The 16,992-nt window shown below is 41.9% G+C and overlaps 1 protein-coding gene across 1 annotated transcript in view; it reads right to left on the reverse strand.

Moving 5' to 3' along the window:
- Positions 1-16,992, reverse strand: part of STC2 (stanniocalcin 2) — a 430,822-nt gene that overhangs the window by 71,043 nt on the left and 342,787 nt on the right. The window lies entirely within an intron of this gene.

The raw sequence follows: 16,992 nt of genomic DNA on the forward strand, positions 1-16,992 counted from the left end.
TCGAGGGGATATGGTTTTCTTTAGGTGGAGCTTGTCCATCAATTCTAGGTTGGACATGGCCTTGTATGTCAGGCATAGATCACCTCTGAGTAGGCGGTATGCAACCGAGTACAGCTGGAGTTTCTTCAGTCAAGCCGCATAGGACATCTCTTTGAGGCCAGTGATGCTGTTGGTGAGGTACTTCTGTGGTCTTTCCAGCTGTTGCAGGTGTCTTGTAAGGTACATCCCAAATGGGGCGTTGTATTCTATGATGGATCTGATGAGTGATGCGTAGAGGGGCACAATAACCTCTTTTGATCTGGATGCAAACCCTTTTGTGATTAGGTGGGCCACATAGAAGGATTTTCTCTCCACTTTGGCAATGTGATTATCAAAGGAGAGATTACTATCTACTTGGGTCCCCAAATCCCTTATTACGTCTTCCGTATTTAGGGGGCTACCACCTATGTGGCAGTTTGTGGGTACTTTGATTTTTCCAAAGGGGATGACTATGCACTTTTTGGCATTTAGCCTGAGGCTATGGTTTTGACACCAGGTATCTGTCTCAGTGAGACCCTTTTGGATGATGTCTCTGTCAGCTGGAGAGTCAATTGTAGCCCCTAGTTTGCAGTTAGAGGGGCACAATAACCTCTTTTGATATGGATGCAAACCCTTTTGTGATTAGGTGGGCCACATAGAAGGATCTTCTCTCCACTTTGGCAATGTGATTATCAAAGGAGAGATTACTATCTACTGCCCCTCTAACTGCTCTCTACTGCTACTATGTGGGGGGGGGGGGATAAATAAACATTTTTTAATTTTTGCTTACTTAAACTCCTACCACTTTCTAATTTAGTTTTTTGCATGTATCTTTACTGTTACCCCTTTGTATATCTTATACTATAGTTTTTTATTTTATATTTTGTATTTTTGTATTTTTTATATTCCATATGCCTTTGGAGCTTTTCTCCCCGGGCCTCTACTGAAAATGGACATGTATCCAGCTAGACTAGCCCGGTCAACAAATGTAAAATAAAATAAAATAAAAAATAAAATAAATGATCAGCCATAGTCCTCCTGTGCTTGCCTGTACCTCTGAGAAGTATATGCTGAACAGGAGGGGTCCTAGGACTGAGCCCTGGGGAACGCCACTTGTAACCGGTTTACAGTCAGACCTAGCTCCCGCAACTCTTACCATGTGGGTTCTGTCCATGAGCCAGTTGGCAAACCATCTCGTGACGTAGGGGTTTATGTTCAGGCTGGTGAGCTTGTCTATAATACCAGAATGGGGAATGGTGTTGAAAGCCTTTGTGAGGTCTAGGTAGGCTGTGTGGACCACCTTTCCCTCGTCTATAGCCTTGGTAACTGTCTCAAAGAAGTCCAGCAGGTTTAGGAGGCATGATCTGCCCTTAACAAAGCCGAACTGGGTAGGGTCCAGTGTTTGGAGTTCCCGATGTCTCTGTTAATGAGATCCATGATGATGCACGCCATAGCCTTGCAGACCAAGCTAGTCAGGCTTATACGGCGATAGTTCCTGGGGGTCTGTTGTGGCTCCACCTTTGTGGAGCGGAATAACTGTTGCTGTGTGCCATTCTATGGGCACGTAGCCTGTGGAGAGGTGAGTTTGAACAGTGTGTTTAAGTGAGGGGTTAGTTGATCTTTGAGCTCGTGTAGGACGCAGCCTGGGACACCATCTGGTCCCATTGATGCTGTGTTTTTAGCTTTGAAGAGGGCTGTTTTAATCTTAGTGTCTGTCTGGTATGGTTATGGGCCCGTTTGGGGGTGAGAGGGGGGGGGTGAAATTTGCACTGAACCTGTCTGCCAGGATATTGGCGATATCGGTTAGTTCAGTGTATTTTGTGCCATTCTGCACTAACTCTGAGGAGATCTGAGAACTGCCACTTAGATTCTTGACATAGCTAAAGAATGCCTTGTGGTTATCCTTTGAGTCCTTGGCAATTTTTCTTTCAAATCTAGCCTTGGATGATTTTATGAGGGATTGTAGTTTCTTGCTGATACTGATCAAGGATGTCTTCCCTTTTTGGGATTTTACTCTTTTCTGTACTAGTTTCCTCCTCTATTGTATAGCTTGTTTATGGCAGGGGTCCACCAGACTGGTTTCCTTTTCTTGGAGAAGTGAGTCTTGGTTTTGCTTGGGATAGCATGATCCATGCATTCTTGTAGGTGCCCGTAGAGTGCATTAGTAAAGGATTTTGCAGCTTGGGCAGCATTATCCTTTAGTATAGGGGCTCTGAAACTTTATTCCTCGGTCTTAAGTAACGTGAAGTTTGCTTTTGAAAAGTTTTTCATGGTAGTTTCTTTGACCGGGGGTGGGGGCGGAATGTGGATATCCAGAATGATTAGTTTGTGGTCAGATCTAACCAGTGAGGGGTTGACCATGTTGGTGATGACCTGGTCCAATATCCCCTCTGGTGGGGGTGTTGACCAGTTGATCCAGGGCGTTTGAGTTTATAAATTCTAGGAAATGTTGGGCAAGGGAGTTAGTACTTCAGTAGTTCTCCCAGTCAGTGTTTGGGTAATTGAAATCACCCAATATCAGGGTGTTTGGTAGGACCTTTATGTTTCCCAGTGTTTCCAGAAATGCGGAATGGGGGTCCTAGGACATGGTGAGTGATCTGTAGCAAGCTACAATTTGAATTGCAGTTTTGCCCATTGTTAGTTGCACGTGGATGATCTCTGAAGTATCGTGCTGTGCAACTAACCTGGAGGTGTGGGTATCCTTGATGAATATGGGTACACCCTCACCTTTTGTATTTCGGTCTTGGTTTTGTGGCTGAAATATATGGTATGAATTGTAGCCTGGTAGTGCTGGGGTGCTCTCTGGAGCCTTAAACCAAGTTTCTGTTACTGCACATATATCGATTTTCTCCATGCTGAGGAGTGCCTCGAGTGCGTGCATTTTGAGGTTTAGACTTCTGGCATTGAGTAGCATTACCCTGAGTTTTTTGTTACTTGTGCTATTTACAGTGGTGGATTTGTCTTTTGAGCTTTGCCTAAAAAAGACACTATGGAGGTGGCAAGAACCTTGGCCAGTATTCGAAAGCCTAAGGGTGACAGGTGCAAGCCATCTCTAGCAAAGCAGCGTGGCTTGTCGAGCATGTCATCCCAGGCTGACAGACACTGGATCCCCTTTGAATGACACCAGAAGCTTTTTTCTTTATACCGTGGTATCATTCTTGGTGATGGCAGGATGCTACTCAATGTCAGTGTCATACCGGCCTGGGCTACGTGATCAGAGAGCTCTTTCATGTCTCTTTTCATGTAATCCAGGGAGGTATAGCTCAGGTCATTCACACCAACATGGACAATACGAGTCATATTTGTACTTGTTCTGGAGTGACCTGTGTGCTTGTGTTATGTGGTGGATCCTGGCACCCGACAGGCAGCTAACAGTAACCTTCTCCTTATTCAGCCTAGTGAGTGGGACGTCAGTGTGCCTGACTATAGAGTCACCTATTATTCGTGTGTTGGGTATGTTATTTTGCCTTAAGGGCTGTGATTGTGTGGCACACTGGTTTTGTGAAGTATGTATTTCATGGTTTGTGTTGGGGGGGTGGAGGTTGCTTGGGTGTCTGTTTTGGAGGTCTCTGTTGCTTTTTCAGATTTTTATTTAGAGCCTCCAAGTATGTTTTCGTGTATTTATTTGTGTTTTTTGCTGGTGCTGATTTCATAGGTCTGTGTAAGTCTGGTGGTGTGAGGCAAGTAAGTCCCTTCTCCTCTTGACTGTCTGGTCCAGTCTTGGGTTGAGAGAGCTTAGCCTCCAGTTTGGCTGCATAATTGCATCTCTCGCATGTATTAGTGTTTGGTGGTAGGAGGAGAGGGTTGTCTGTGTACATGAGGCAGTTGTAACATTTCCTCAAAATGCCCAGATTCACCCGTTGGACCGGAGAGTACACCTAAAACTGCCCTTTGGACATGCTTGGATAGGTACAGTGAACTGTTTTACTGACTGGCTGGTAAGGTTGAATACAGAGCCTTGTCCTTCTCTACAGTATTGGAGGGTCTAGTGCTAAGGTTTATTAGTGCTTGCTATGAGATTTGAGCAAGTGCCGGGCTGAGAAGTGAATGGTTTGAGTGCTTAAATTGAAAGTTTGTCTAGTTCCAAGGGAAAAATTGAAGAGTAGACTTTGTGGAGCCGGGAATACTTATACCGTAGCTAACGGGCGCTGCCCGCCTCGCAAAACTGCGCAAATGCGGATACAATCAAAAAAACACTTTAAATGCACAGAAATGGCTATCACAATTTAGTGTGTAGCCTGCAACTGTTAAACAGGTAATTTAAACACAAAAACAACTTTGTTAAAGTGCAGGCAGTAAAATAAGTACAATATGTAGCTGAAACAAGCTTTTTAAATCACAGAAACTCTAAATATTGTGTGTTTTAGGCAGAATTAGCTAAGTGCAGCAAGAAAATGCAGAACAATTATACTTAATCACTCCAAAGTCTCTCTTTTGTCTCTGCTTCTGTAGAACTCTGCAGGGCACCAGGCAGGAGCTTGCTGAGCTGTATACTAGTGCAAAATCCTCGCAAATGCAGGTTTTATAGCAGGAAAATGAAAGAGATAGAAATTAGTCCAAAATGGCCAATAAACTAATAATTTCTGGGCTAAAACCACTCCTCCAGGGACAGATAGGCTGCTCAAAGCTCCCCTCACTTACAGGTGAACAGAGAAACTTCCTTCTATCCAAGTAAGGTATGGGCAAACACAGTCAAAGGGAGATAAGGGAAAGAAAAATGTGCTTGATTAACAAAAACTATGAAGAAAAACAGAGGCAGAGTGAGAAAGTCAGAGTAAAGGAAAACTGTACTAAAAACAGCAGAACCCAATGCAGGGAAATCATCCCCTTTGCACCCAGTGATGCTGTCTTATGTCTGTAAGATAACATGGCCTTCCATAGTTCTTTCAGTTATTTTCCACAATGTAGTGACATGTATAGAACAAATGAAGACCACATGTTAAAGCACACAGGAATTCAAAAGAAAAAAATGATACTAAGGAATAAGGAGCTGATGTAACACTGGGTGCATGAATAGGTGGTAGAAACATGTATGTGCTGCAAAAGCCTTATTTCTCCCCCCCCTCTCTCTCATAACAATGTTTATGCTAAGATGCCATATAATGGAGTACTATCTTATTCTGAAGAATGTCCCTGCAGTAGATACCACACGAAAGATGAAGCTCCGAGCAACCGTACTTGTTCTTGAAAGAACAGACAGAAGTAAAATTATCAGAAAGGAAAGGTATAAAATTAAAAGTAACCTTTCCTTAGCCGCCATATTCCTTTCATAATGCATAAGGAAGGTATATACTGTAGACTACATGAAACGTAACTATATTTCTTCCCACTAAAATGTGACTCTAAGTGCCACTTCATGATTATTCCCCTCGTTACTTTTAAGTAAACCCTCTAAGCAGGGTTGGGACTGAAGTTATTTACACTATTATTTACATTTACACCAACTCCAATAATACATTACAGATATTATCACATGCACAAAAACTTAGTAGGTATACAGACAAACACAAGGAGAAAGTACAAAACAAGCGATTCATTGATGACCTGAAAAGATTTTATAATGAACTGGGAAACAAAACAGAAGTGATAGTATCACTACCTAAAAAACAGCTTGTGCTGAAAAGGGCCTTCTGCCCAGTGGGACCTTCGCAGTAATCAAAAGCAAATAAATAAAACAAAGAAAAAAAACAATACATACTGGAGATGAATTTATGAAGACCCTGTTGAACATAACAAAGATGTTGATGGAGAGAAGAGTTAAAAGAATCTGTAAGATGTTCTGATATAGAGGATATGAAATGGAATGAAGAAAAGTCAGAGGAATTGAGACAAATTTAAGAAAGGCTCATAAATGGAAAACCTGGGTCTAGATGCAGTAGCTTACTTCTGGCTAAAGGTATTAATATCTTTGCACAATGATTTAGCTCAAGTAAAAATTATTTGTCTACTCATTCTGAACACATACCAACCCAGTTAACGACAGGAAAAAACATACTCCTCCGTAACGGTGAACCTCCTAGAGCTACAGACCAATAACTCACCTTCTTACTGTGTATAAATTATATACTGGAACTGATGCAGACAGAGTTTATAGTTACTCAGAAAAAACAAGCATGGTAATAGAACAAAAAGGTAATAAATAAAACCATATGGAGCACGTGATCATCTTTTATTAAACAAAGCCATGATAGAAGGCTGTATGAAGTTTTGGAACTAAAGTATGCCATGGAGCGATTGCAAAAACACATCTGACAGCATCCCACATTCCTGGAGTGTGGAATATTTACAGATGTATACAAACACCCTGCATTGACAAATTATGTACCATTCACTATCAAACAATGGCAAACTATTTTACATTTGAGTCAGTATAAAAGGCAAATTATTGTCCCAAGGATAAATATACAAAGGGGATATTTCATAGGTCGGTACTAGGCTATCGGCCCTGAGGCCTATATAAGCCTAGCCAAAAAGGTGCCCTGACTTTCGCCACCCAAGAAAATTATTTTCCTGTGCCCCTGTCAAGCAGTGCCGCAGAAGTGAACCCCGGGGTGAATTTTCTTTTCCCATCCAGTCATCAAGATTTTTCTTAAAGAGGGCCAATGAGGAGCTTTGCTTGACATGAATGGGTAGTTTGTTCGAGAGTATGGGAAGGCTCTGGGACAGGAATCTATCCCTCTAGCATGTTCTGTTTATTGTGGTGACAAGGTTTAGGTCCCTGGAGTGTGTGGTTCTGAGAGATTGGGATTTCTTTAAGTGTAGCATGTCCAGCAGCTCTGCGTTTGACATAGCTTTGTATGTTAGGCAGACATCACCTCTGAGTAGGCGATATGCGATGGAGTTTTTTGAGACTGTCTGCGCATGGCATCTGTTTGAGACTGGTAATCCTCTTAGTGAGGTATTTCTGTGGCCTTTCCAATTGTTGTAGGTGTCTTGAGAGATGCATGCCAAACAGGGCATTGTGCTCTATAATGGGTCTGATGAGGGATGAGTAGAGAGCAAGAAAGACCTCCTTTTTTCTAGAGGAGTACCCTTTTGTGATGAGGTGTGCCACTTAGAAGGGATTTCCTGACTACTGTGGCAATGTGGTTATCAAAGGAGAGACTACTGTCCACCTGTGTCCCGAGGTCTCTTAGCACACTTTCAGTATTTAGTGAGCTACTGCCTATGTGGTAGTTCATGGGTACCAAGTTTTTCCTAAAGGGGATAACAATGCACTGAGCTTGAGGCCATGACTTTGACACCAAGCATCTGTCTCTGTGAGGCCCTTTTGTAGAATGCCTACTTCATTAGGTGATTCTATTATGGCTCCCAGTTTGCAGTCATCTGCGACCTTTGTTAGCCAAAGACCTTCTGTGTTGGCCTGCACTTCAGAGAAGTAGATGCCGAACAGTAGAGGACCCAGGAGCGAACTCTGTGGTACTCCGCTCCTCACTGGTCTGAAATTGTACTGGGAGTCGGCTACTTTTACTGTGTGGGTTCTGTCAGTGAGCCAGTTGGCCACCCATCTTGTGACACAGGGATTTATGCCCAGTTTAGTGAGTTTATCTATAATTCCAGAGTGGGGGATGGTATCAAAAGCCTTGGCGAGGTCAAGATAGGCTGTGTGCACTACCTTGCCCTCGTCTACGGCTCTAGTGACTGCTTCAAAGAAGTCAGTCAGGTTTAATAGACATGATCTACCTTTTACAAACCCAAACTGAGCGGGGTCCAAGGTTTGGAGATTACCTAGGTCTTTGTTTATAAGTTCCAAGATGATATGTTCCATGGCCTTGCAGACCAGGCTCATCAGGCTAATGGGGTGGTAGTTTCCGGGGTCTGTGGTGGCACCCCCTTTGTGGAGTGGTATAACCGCTGCTGTGCACCATTCAGTGGGCACATAGCCTGAGGTGAGACTATGATTGAACATGGTACTTAGGTGGGGGTGCCAGTTCATTCTGTAGTTCATGCAGTATGCAGCCTGGGATGTTGTCGGGTCCCATGGATGCTGTGTTCTTGGCTTTGGAGAGTGCGGTATTTACTTCTCCCTCCATGATTACAGGGGCTTTGCATTCTTCCGGTATTAAGATGGGCCCTTTGGAGGGTGAGAGGGGGGTAAAGTTAGCACTGAACCCATCTGCCAGGATGTTGGCAATATCAGTTGGTTCTGTATATTTAATGCCATTGTGCTGTAGTTCAGAGCAGATCTGAGTGTTGCCATTGAGATTCTTGACATAGCTGTAGAATGCTTTGTGGATGTCTTTGGAATCAGTGTCGATTTTATTTTCATAACTGGCTTTGGAGGATTTTATGAGGGATCTCAGCTTCTTGCTGAGGCTGACCAGGGAATTTCTCCAATCTCGAGATTTTACTCTTTTTTGCAACAGCTTCTTCCTTCTTTTGTAGAGTTTTTTATGGCAGGGGACCACCAGATTGGTTTCCTTTTTTTAGAGGATAGCTTCTTGGCTCTGTTGGGGATGGCAAAATCCATGCACTCGTGTATGTGCTTATACAGTGCATTTGTGTATGATTCAGCAGTTGTACCACTATTTTCCGTCTGCATGGGTGTCTTGAAGCTTGCCACTTCTGTCTTAAGAAGCATGAAGTTGGCTTTGGAGTAGTTTTTGACGGTGATTTCCTTAATGGAGGGTGGGGGTGGGATATGGATGAATACGGTGATTAGTTTATGGTCAGATCTGACTAGTGAGGAGTTGACCTCTGGCGTGGAACACTGGTTAGCCATATTGGTAATCACCAGGTCCAGGATATTGCTGCCCCTGGTGGGGGTGTGGACAAGCTGATCCAAGGAGTTGAAATTCATGAATTCCAGAAAACATTGAGCAAATGAGTTGGTACAAGAACAGTTTTCCCAGTTAATGATGGGGTAGTTGAAATCGCCCATAATTAAGGTATTGGGTTGTACCTTAATATTTTCCAGTATCTTAAGAAATGAAGAGTGGGAATCCTGGGGCATGGTGGGGGATCTGTAACAAGCTATAACCTGGATTGCAGTCTTGCCCAGTGTTAGTTACACTCGGATAATTTCGGATGCAGTATGTTTTGCAACTAGCCTGGAGGTGTGGATATCCTTAATGAATATGGACACGCCTCCGCCTTTAGTTTTTCGGTCCAGGTTAGGTGGCCGAATGGTGTGGTATGAATTATAGCCTGGTAATGCAGGGGTTCTCTCTGGAGCCTTGAACCAGGTCTCTGTCACTGCACAGATGTCGATATAGTTGTTATTTTTTATATATATATACATATATATATATATATATATATATATATATATATATATATATACATACATATATATAATAACATAGTTATTATTTTGTAACCACAAATGTTTTGCTTTGCCCTTAACTCATTAAGCCATTTAGTTAAAAGTCTAGGCTATGGTTACAGATCACCTTCCAAAAAACATCATTGCCACTGACATCTTGTTTACTTTTTTGTATGATTTAAAACTATATACCTCATCAAATAAACACCTGAAAGCACACCTATAAATGGTTAAAACTTTCTCAAATGATATAAGAATGACATTTGGTCTTCATAAATGTGCAACATCAATATTTATTGCCAGAAAACTGAAGCACCAAGAAAATAACAACTGGGGACAGGATCGTGACATAAAAGGACTTGAACAACAGAGACAATGTATAAATATCTGGGAACAGGTAAAAGGCCATCAATAAAGCATGAACAAATGAGTACAAAGCATAGTAAGGAATACTTTAGAAGACTAGAGCTAGTACTGAAAACTGCTTGACGTCTTGGAATAAAGTCCAAACAATACATTAGTTTGCTGTTGCTGTTCTTACTTGCAGCTTTGGTATGAGTGTCTGGCCCAAAAAAGCACTGGACCAGGTAGACAAGTAACAAGAAAAATGCTTCAGGTTTATCGAATGATACAGGAATCCAGTGCATGACAAGACTATATCTTTTAGTCTGAAGGAGGTATGGTCCTCCTTGAAACTGACTGTATGTATAGGACTGCAGTTGTGGGACTACATACATATTTATTGATACCATCCGACTCAAACATAGCAAAAGCTTAAAATCACGAAGAAAACACATCTAGGTTGCATCTTTGTTCAGAAACATTTTGTAAAGGAACAGGAATGGAAATCAAACCAGAAGAGATAAAAAAAAAAACAGATGGCAACAGAAAAAAAAAAAAGATACAAAGTACAGGACCAGAAGTAAAGGAATGATAGCCGGAAAGTTCACAATTATAGTAGTAAGTATTGTGAAGCGGAACAACCACATTTTGATCAAGAAATGATGCACAAATAGTTAAAGAGAGATTAACTGAAACCAAAAGACGAAAGGTTGAGAGTGGCAACTCAAAATAGCAGACTTTGTATGCATTGGTTTTCAAGTCCATAGAACAAAGTGGGAGATATAGAGAAATGAAGTACAGAACTATGAACAGTTGTACATCATGTTGCTGATTACAGTATGCTTATAGCTGAGGTTTATATACTGAAAGGCAAAATAATGTGAAAAGACCATTGCAATGGAGATTGTGCAAACTCTGCAACATACATGGATCCATCCTTCCATTCACAACCCCCTTTTCAACATATTTTCACATGGGATAGGGGTGTCACATTAACAGTGACAATCATCTAGAGGCAAGATTCATGCTGCTGGGTGGTTAGCCCTGCTGCGGTACAACATACATGGATGATTCAATAGCAACAGTTAAGAAAGTAGATGCAACAAAATCAGATACTGTAGTCAAGGGAAAAAACAAAACAAATGAAGCATTACTTAATGAAATAACTACACCTATCAGCTACACTGTCCTACTTACTAAGAGACATAATATCATAAAATGCCAGGATATGCTGTAGAAACTAGTGCGATCTGGAATGAAGACTCACAATTTCAATAGGAGCAACCGGGTTAATAAAAAGAACTTTCAGGCATACTTAATTATGCCAATACATGTAACTCTATATAAACTGCAGAAGTAGGCAGTTCTGGTACACTGTGGTTTCTGAGAGCAGCACTCTTGAAAAACATCAAACACCAAAGCAATACTAACTTCATAAGCTTCAACTGAACTCTGCCTCAAGAATGAGTTCTATTCCTATAGGTTCATAGGTGTTTACTAGGCTAACGATCACAAGGAACTTTTTAAGCCTAGCCATGCATCCCAAATCTCTGACAAGTTCTGATACCCTTGATAAGTGTAAGCAGAGGCTTGGGATATGAAGCATTTACACGCAGGGCCTGGGATATGAACCATTTACAGGTTGCCTGTGTCCATTAGCGACATAGGTACCAAACCAGGGATGAATTTCCTGTTTCCCATCCAATTGTCCAAGTTGCACTTGAATTGGGTTAGGGAGGAACTCTGCATCACATGGATGGTGAGTCTGTTCCAGAGATGGGGTAGTCTCTGGGATACACACCTGTCCCTCCAGCAGGTCCTGTTTATATCACAGGCAAGGTTTAAGTCTTTAGAACGGGTAATTCTGGTTCATAGGTTCATAGATTAGTACTAGACAAACTACCCTTGTAAGCCATTTTAAGCTTAGCGAATTACCCCATGTGAGAATCAAACACTGCACCTTGTGTGTGTAAAGTAAACACCTTAACCGTTACGCCAACCTCCCACTCCTGCTGTTTGTTTTGTGGATATGGAGGAGGTCCATCAGACTGGGGTCTGACAATGCCCTGTATGCCTGGCATAGATCTCCCTTCAAAAGCCTATAGGAGACAGAATGTAGGGATAGGGCCTTGAGGCGGTCTGCTTAGAACATTTTACTTATGCCCTGTATTCTTTTAGTGAGGAACCTCTGTGGATGTTCCAGTTGTTGGATATTCCTGGTTAGGTACATATCAAAGGGGGCAATGTACTCAATGATAGGTCTGATGAATGCCGAATACAGTGGAACAATGACTTCCTTGGACTTACATGCCATACCTTTGTTTATAAGTTGTGCAGCATAGAATGAGTTCCTCACTACTGTAGACACCTGACAGTCAAAGGCTAGATTACTGTCTATATGTGTCCTAAGTCCCTAACTGCTGGGTCAGTTCTAAGCGGTGTGTTGTCAATATGATAGTTAACAGGGGTCGATGATTTCCAGAAGGATACTATTATGCATTTCTTGGCATTTAGTTTTAGTCTATGGCTCTGACACCAGGTGTTTGTCTGTGTCAGCCCTTCCTGGAGAACATCTGTTTTAGTGTGGGATTCAATGACAGCTCCTAATTTACAATTATCTGCAAATTTAGTCAGCCAGAGACCAATGACATTGGCCTCGACTTCAGAGAAGTAAATGCCAAAAAGGAGGGGTCCATGGACAGATCCCTGAGGGACACCACTTGTGACTTGCTTATATGTAGAGGTGGACTCCCCAATTCTAACTTCCTGGGTCCTGTCTGTGAGCCAGCTGGCTATCTACCTTGTACAAGCTTGTACCTAACCTCATGAGTTTGTCAACAATGCCTGAGTGGGGTACTGTATCAAATGTCTTGACCAGGTCAAGGTAGGCAGTGTGAACCATTTTGCCCTTGTCCATTGCTTTGGTGACCTTCTCACCAGGTTGAGTATTTCCATGATAATTTTTTCCATGGCACAAGACTAGTGAGACGTATGGGTCTGTAGTTTCCAGGGTCTGTAGATGGCCCACCTTTCTGCAGAGGGATGATTGTTGCTTTTCTCCATTCATGAGGCACAAAGCCTATCTGTAGGCTACAGTTAAACTGTAATTCCAAAGGGCTTGATAGGCCATGTTTCATTCTATTTAGAAGGCATTCTGTTATATTGTCTGGGCCCATTGATGCAGTGTTCTTGGCCTTAGAAAGAGCATTAAGGATCTGTTCCTTAGTGATAGCAGGGGGGAGATATATTTGATGGTATTTCCTAGGGAAAGGTTGAGGGGAAGAGAGGGGTAAAGTTGGAGCTGAATTTATCGGACATTAAGTTTGCAATGTCTTCTGGCTCAGTATAGGTGGCTCCAATTACAATGAGCTCTGGACACAACTGTGTATTGCCTTTGAGGTTGCTTATATAGCTAAAGAATGCCTTCTGGTTGTCCTTGGCCTGGGAGGCCAAATTTACCTCAAATATGGTTTTAGTAGACTTTATCATTTGAGTTGTTTGTTTAATTTGATACATGTTCTTTTATCCTGCTGGGTGCTGCACCTCCTAATTTTTATCATGCTTTTCTTCCTTCTGTTATACAGCTTATTGATTTTGTGATTCCACCAGGGTGGCTTGTTTTTTGAGTTAGCGCTGTACTTTGTCTTGGTGGGTACAGCTGCCTGTATGCACCTATTAACATGCTTGTACAGGGTTTCTCTGAAGAGTTCTGCATAGGCAGCAGTGTTCTCAGGGTTTATGGAGGATTTCAATTTTGCCAAGTTATCACTTAATAGCAGGAAGTTAGCCTTACAGTGGCTCCTTAACATTCCAGATTTAGCTGGGGGGGGGGGGATTCCATGTTATATTTTTACTTCAAAGGAGACCATTTTGTGGTCTGACCTTACCAGGGAAGACATTACATTTGGGGGTGTGCAACAGTTTCCCATATTAATGAGGACCAGATCCAGTATGGTCACACCCCTGGTTGGTGTATTGACAATCTGGTCCAGGGCGTTTGCGTTTACAAAATCCAGCAACCTCTTTGCCTGTAGGTTTGGTGTCATATAGGATTCCCAGTTAATAGTGAGGTAATTAAAGTCACTCATGAATTTGGTATTGGGTTGGATGTTGAGTGTTTTCAATAAGTTTAAATACATGGTATGGGTTTCCTGGGTCATAGAGGTGGACCTATAGCTTGCAAGGAAGTGGTATTGGATTCTGCCTATGGTGATTTCAACAAGGAGCAGCTCAAGTGCATTGTCTTGTTTGACCAGCTTTGAGGTGTATTTATTGTTTATATAAATCGAGACACCTCCACCTTTAGCCCTTGTCTGTGTAGTAGCTGGTCTAAATGTGTGGAAGGCACTATAACCTTGCACTGCTGGTGTTCTCTTTGAGGCTTTATTACATATCTGAATGACCGCACAGACATCAGCATTCTCTAGGGTAAAGAGAGGTGCTAGGTAGTGGTGTTTTTTGTTTAGACTCCTAGCATTGAGCAGTAAGACCTTTAGATTTTCTTGGTTTTGATTCACTATGTTGGAAGTACTTTCAATTTGGCATTTCCTAAAAAAAGGCACTATGGGGGATATGGGGGGGGGGAGACAATGTTTTAGCCAATATTTGAAAACCTAGAGGGGAGAGGTGCAGATCATTCCTTGCAAAGCAACATGGTCTGTTGACCATTTCCTTTTTGCCTGACAACTGTTGCACCCCCTTACAATGACACCAGAAACTAAACCAGTTATTAAAGTCAGTCACCTTTTGTTTGTATTGTGGCATCATCTTTGGAGAAGGAAAAATTTTGCTCAATGCCAGGCTCATACCAGCCTAAGACACATATTCTGAGAGCTTCATGATGTTTCCCTTCATATAGTCTAGGGAGGTACATCTCAGGCCATTTACTCCCACACAGACTATGACCGAGTCATGCTGGTACTTGTGGTCCAATGACCTGAGTGTGTGTGTAATGTGGCAGATCCTAGCCACTGATAGTCAACTGACCGTGACTTTCTCCTTACTCATCCTGGTGAAAGGGACATCAGTGTGTCTCAGGCTGGAGTCTCCAATGACCAGAATGTTGGACTGTGTGGTGGCTTGCCTTATGCTATTAGAAGTACAGGCTCCATGAGATGTGGCTCTGTGTTGATATGGGTGTTGTTTTGAAAGAGTGCATTTGGGGCTCCTGAGGGTATTTGTTATGTGTACTTCGTCTAGGAGGCCTTTGGGGTTTAGGAAGGTTACATTTAAGTACCTCAGTATATGTGGGTCTATATGTCTGCTTTGAATTGTGTGTGATGAGTGCAGCATGTGTACTGCTGACAACCTTATTGACATTAGGAGTACTTTTATGTGAGACATTTATCTCTAATGACATCGTGTAAATACATCTCTCACATAACATATCAGTTTGTTGGAGAATTAACTGATTTGCTGTAAACATTAGGCAATTTCTACAGTGCTTGTCACTGCAAACTAGTTGTCCTGTGTGCTACTAAGTATTGGTAAAATTTCAATTGTGCTTTTACTGGAAAAATGTCACTCAAGGTGCCTGTGTCTGTACAGGGCACTGCCAAACACTTGAGGGGGAAACTAATAAGTAGACCCTGAAAATTTATGGATGAAGTATTTAGGCAGATATTCTGAAGTTAGAAACAAATCAAGAAGTACTTAATGAAAACAAAGAATTAGCTTGTCAATAATGATAAAAAGAGGGGAGTCACGTGAATGGTTACTGCCTGGCTACTACTAGTGCTGGTCTCACTACAGCTTCACTCTGCTAGGATACAATGCTCCTTTGCTTCTTCTTTCACCAGAAGCAAAACATTAGCACTAATCCCAAGATGAGAAGCAGGCCACAGTATGTTTGGTAAGCCACAGTGTTGCCCAGGTGATGCAAGTGTCTGTAGGCTTGTTGTAGCCTTTCCTTGTAGATGCCTTGAATATCAACAAGACCAATCAGGAATGTCAAGCATAGACACTCACTGCCGAACCAAAACAGTCAGGAGTCAATCCACTCTGCTTCTTCTCTCACCAGGAGTAGAATATAGGCACACATTCCAAGAGGTCACCTATGGAGCATATATTAGGCTTTCTGGTGATCATCAGTCTCCAGAAAATAATGTCCCTGTGCTTCTTCTCTCACCAGTAGAAAACAGAAGCACTAATTCCAAGATGACTACTGAGAGGCAGAATGCGGACTCTCCAATAACTGGTGGTCTTGCAATACACATTTAAAGGTAAGATGAAAAAAAGTGGGTTAATATCCTAAGCACTGCAGTGTGCATTGAGCAGTTAGATATGAAAGAGGGGGTAACTTAAGCTTAGACAGCCACTAATTTTAAAAGAGCAACAAAGATTGAAAGGGGGTGGGTACTTCTGTATTCTGATTCTATGGAATAAAGTGTGATGGCCAATAAATTTGAATAGTTGAAGGGGAATGGTTCACAAAATGATAATTTTGTGCTGACTCACAACAGGCAGTGAAAGGAAAGAGGGAAGGAGATATGTGGTCAAATTAACATAAGGGACATACAACTAGAAAGACAGTTGCGTTTAAGGACACAACAGCAACAGGGTGTGAGGGTGGGGAAAACATTTAAACAAATTCTGTGTAACTCACAAGAGACACAGCTGTGGTCTATTTCTAAGTTTTAATGTGCAAATAAAAGCAGAAAAGAAGTAAAACACAGTGTAAAGAAAACAAATCACAGTGCGCAAACTAAAAGAAGATAATTAAATAATGCAAAATGCATGAAAGCAAAAGTAAACTAACTCACAGATTCTGGGTGAGCTTTTCCAGTAAAGCTTTGAAATGTTTTATTTTACCCCTTAAATAGAAGATGTTAAGTTGTCTATCTCGCCTTCATTCTTGCTGGATGGGTTCGGAGCCGACCTCGGCTCCGACTCGGCCACTCTAAAGCTCGAGAGTTGGTTCCACCGGCTCGAGGCTCCCCTTATATCCCACAATGCTAGGCGAGAGTTACCTCAGATCTCGTTTGCCGCTACAGCTTCGAGGTTGGTTATTCTACCGGTTCCTGGTGAGTTTTAGCTTTTTCTATAAAAAGTTACTCTTTTTACCCCTTTTTTAGTTTAATTATTGTTAAATTAGTGTAGTTCATTGAACTTTATCCCCGAACCTAATTTTTCCCGTTTCTTGTTAAAAGAACTTTTAGTTCTTCCCTTGGGCCTTAGGCCTTCCCTTCCCTAGGGAGTGTTTGTGTAGTGTACTACTGTTTATTGTACTTTATTTTTAGTATTTTTACTAAAGTTTGTTATTCTGACAGGGTATAACTGGTGTGTTTGAGTGTGTGTTTGTGTTCACCAGTTAGGCTATGTCTAAAGAAGCAAAGGTCTCAGTTCAAGAAGTGTGATGCGTGCTGTCA

The sequence above is a fragment of the Protopterus annectens genome, chromosome 4.part0 (assembly GCF_019279795.1).
Source record: "Protopterus annectens isolate FY-2018-M chromosome 4.part0, PAN1.0, whole genome shotgun sequence".
In the NCBI taxonomy this organism is placed as follows: Eukaryota; Metazoa; Chordata; order Ceratodontiformes; family Protopteridae; genus Protopterus; species Protopterus annectens.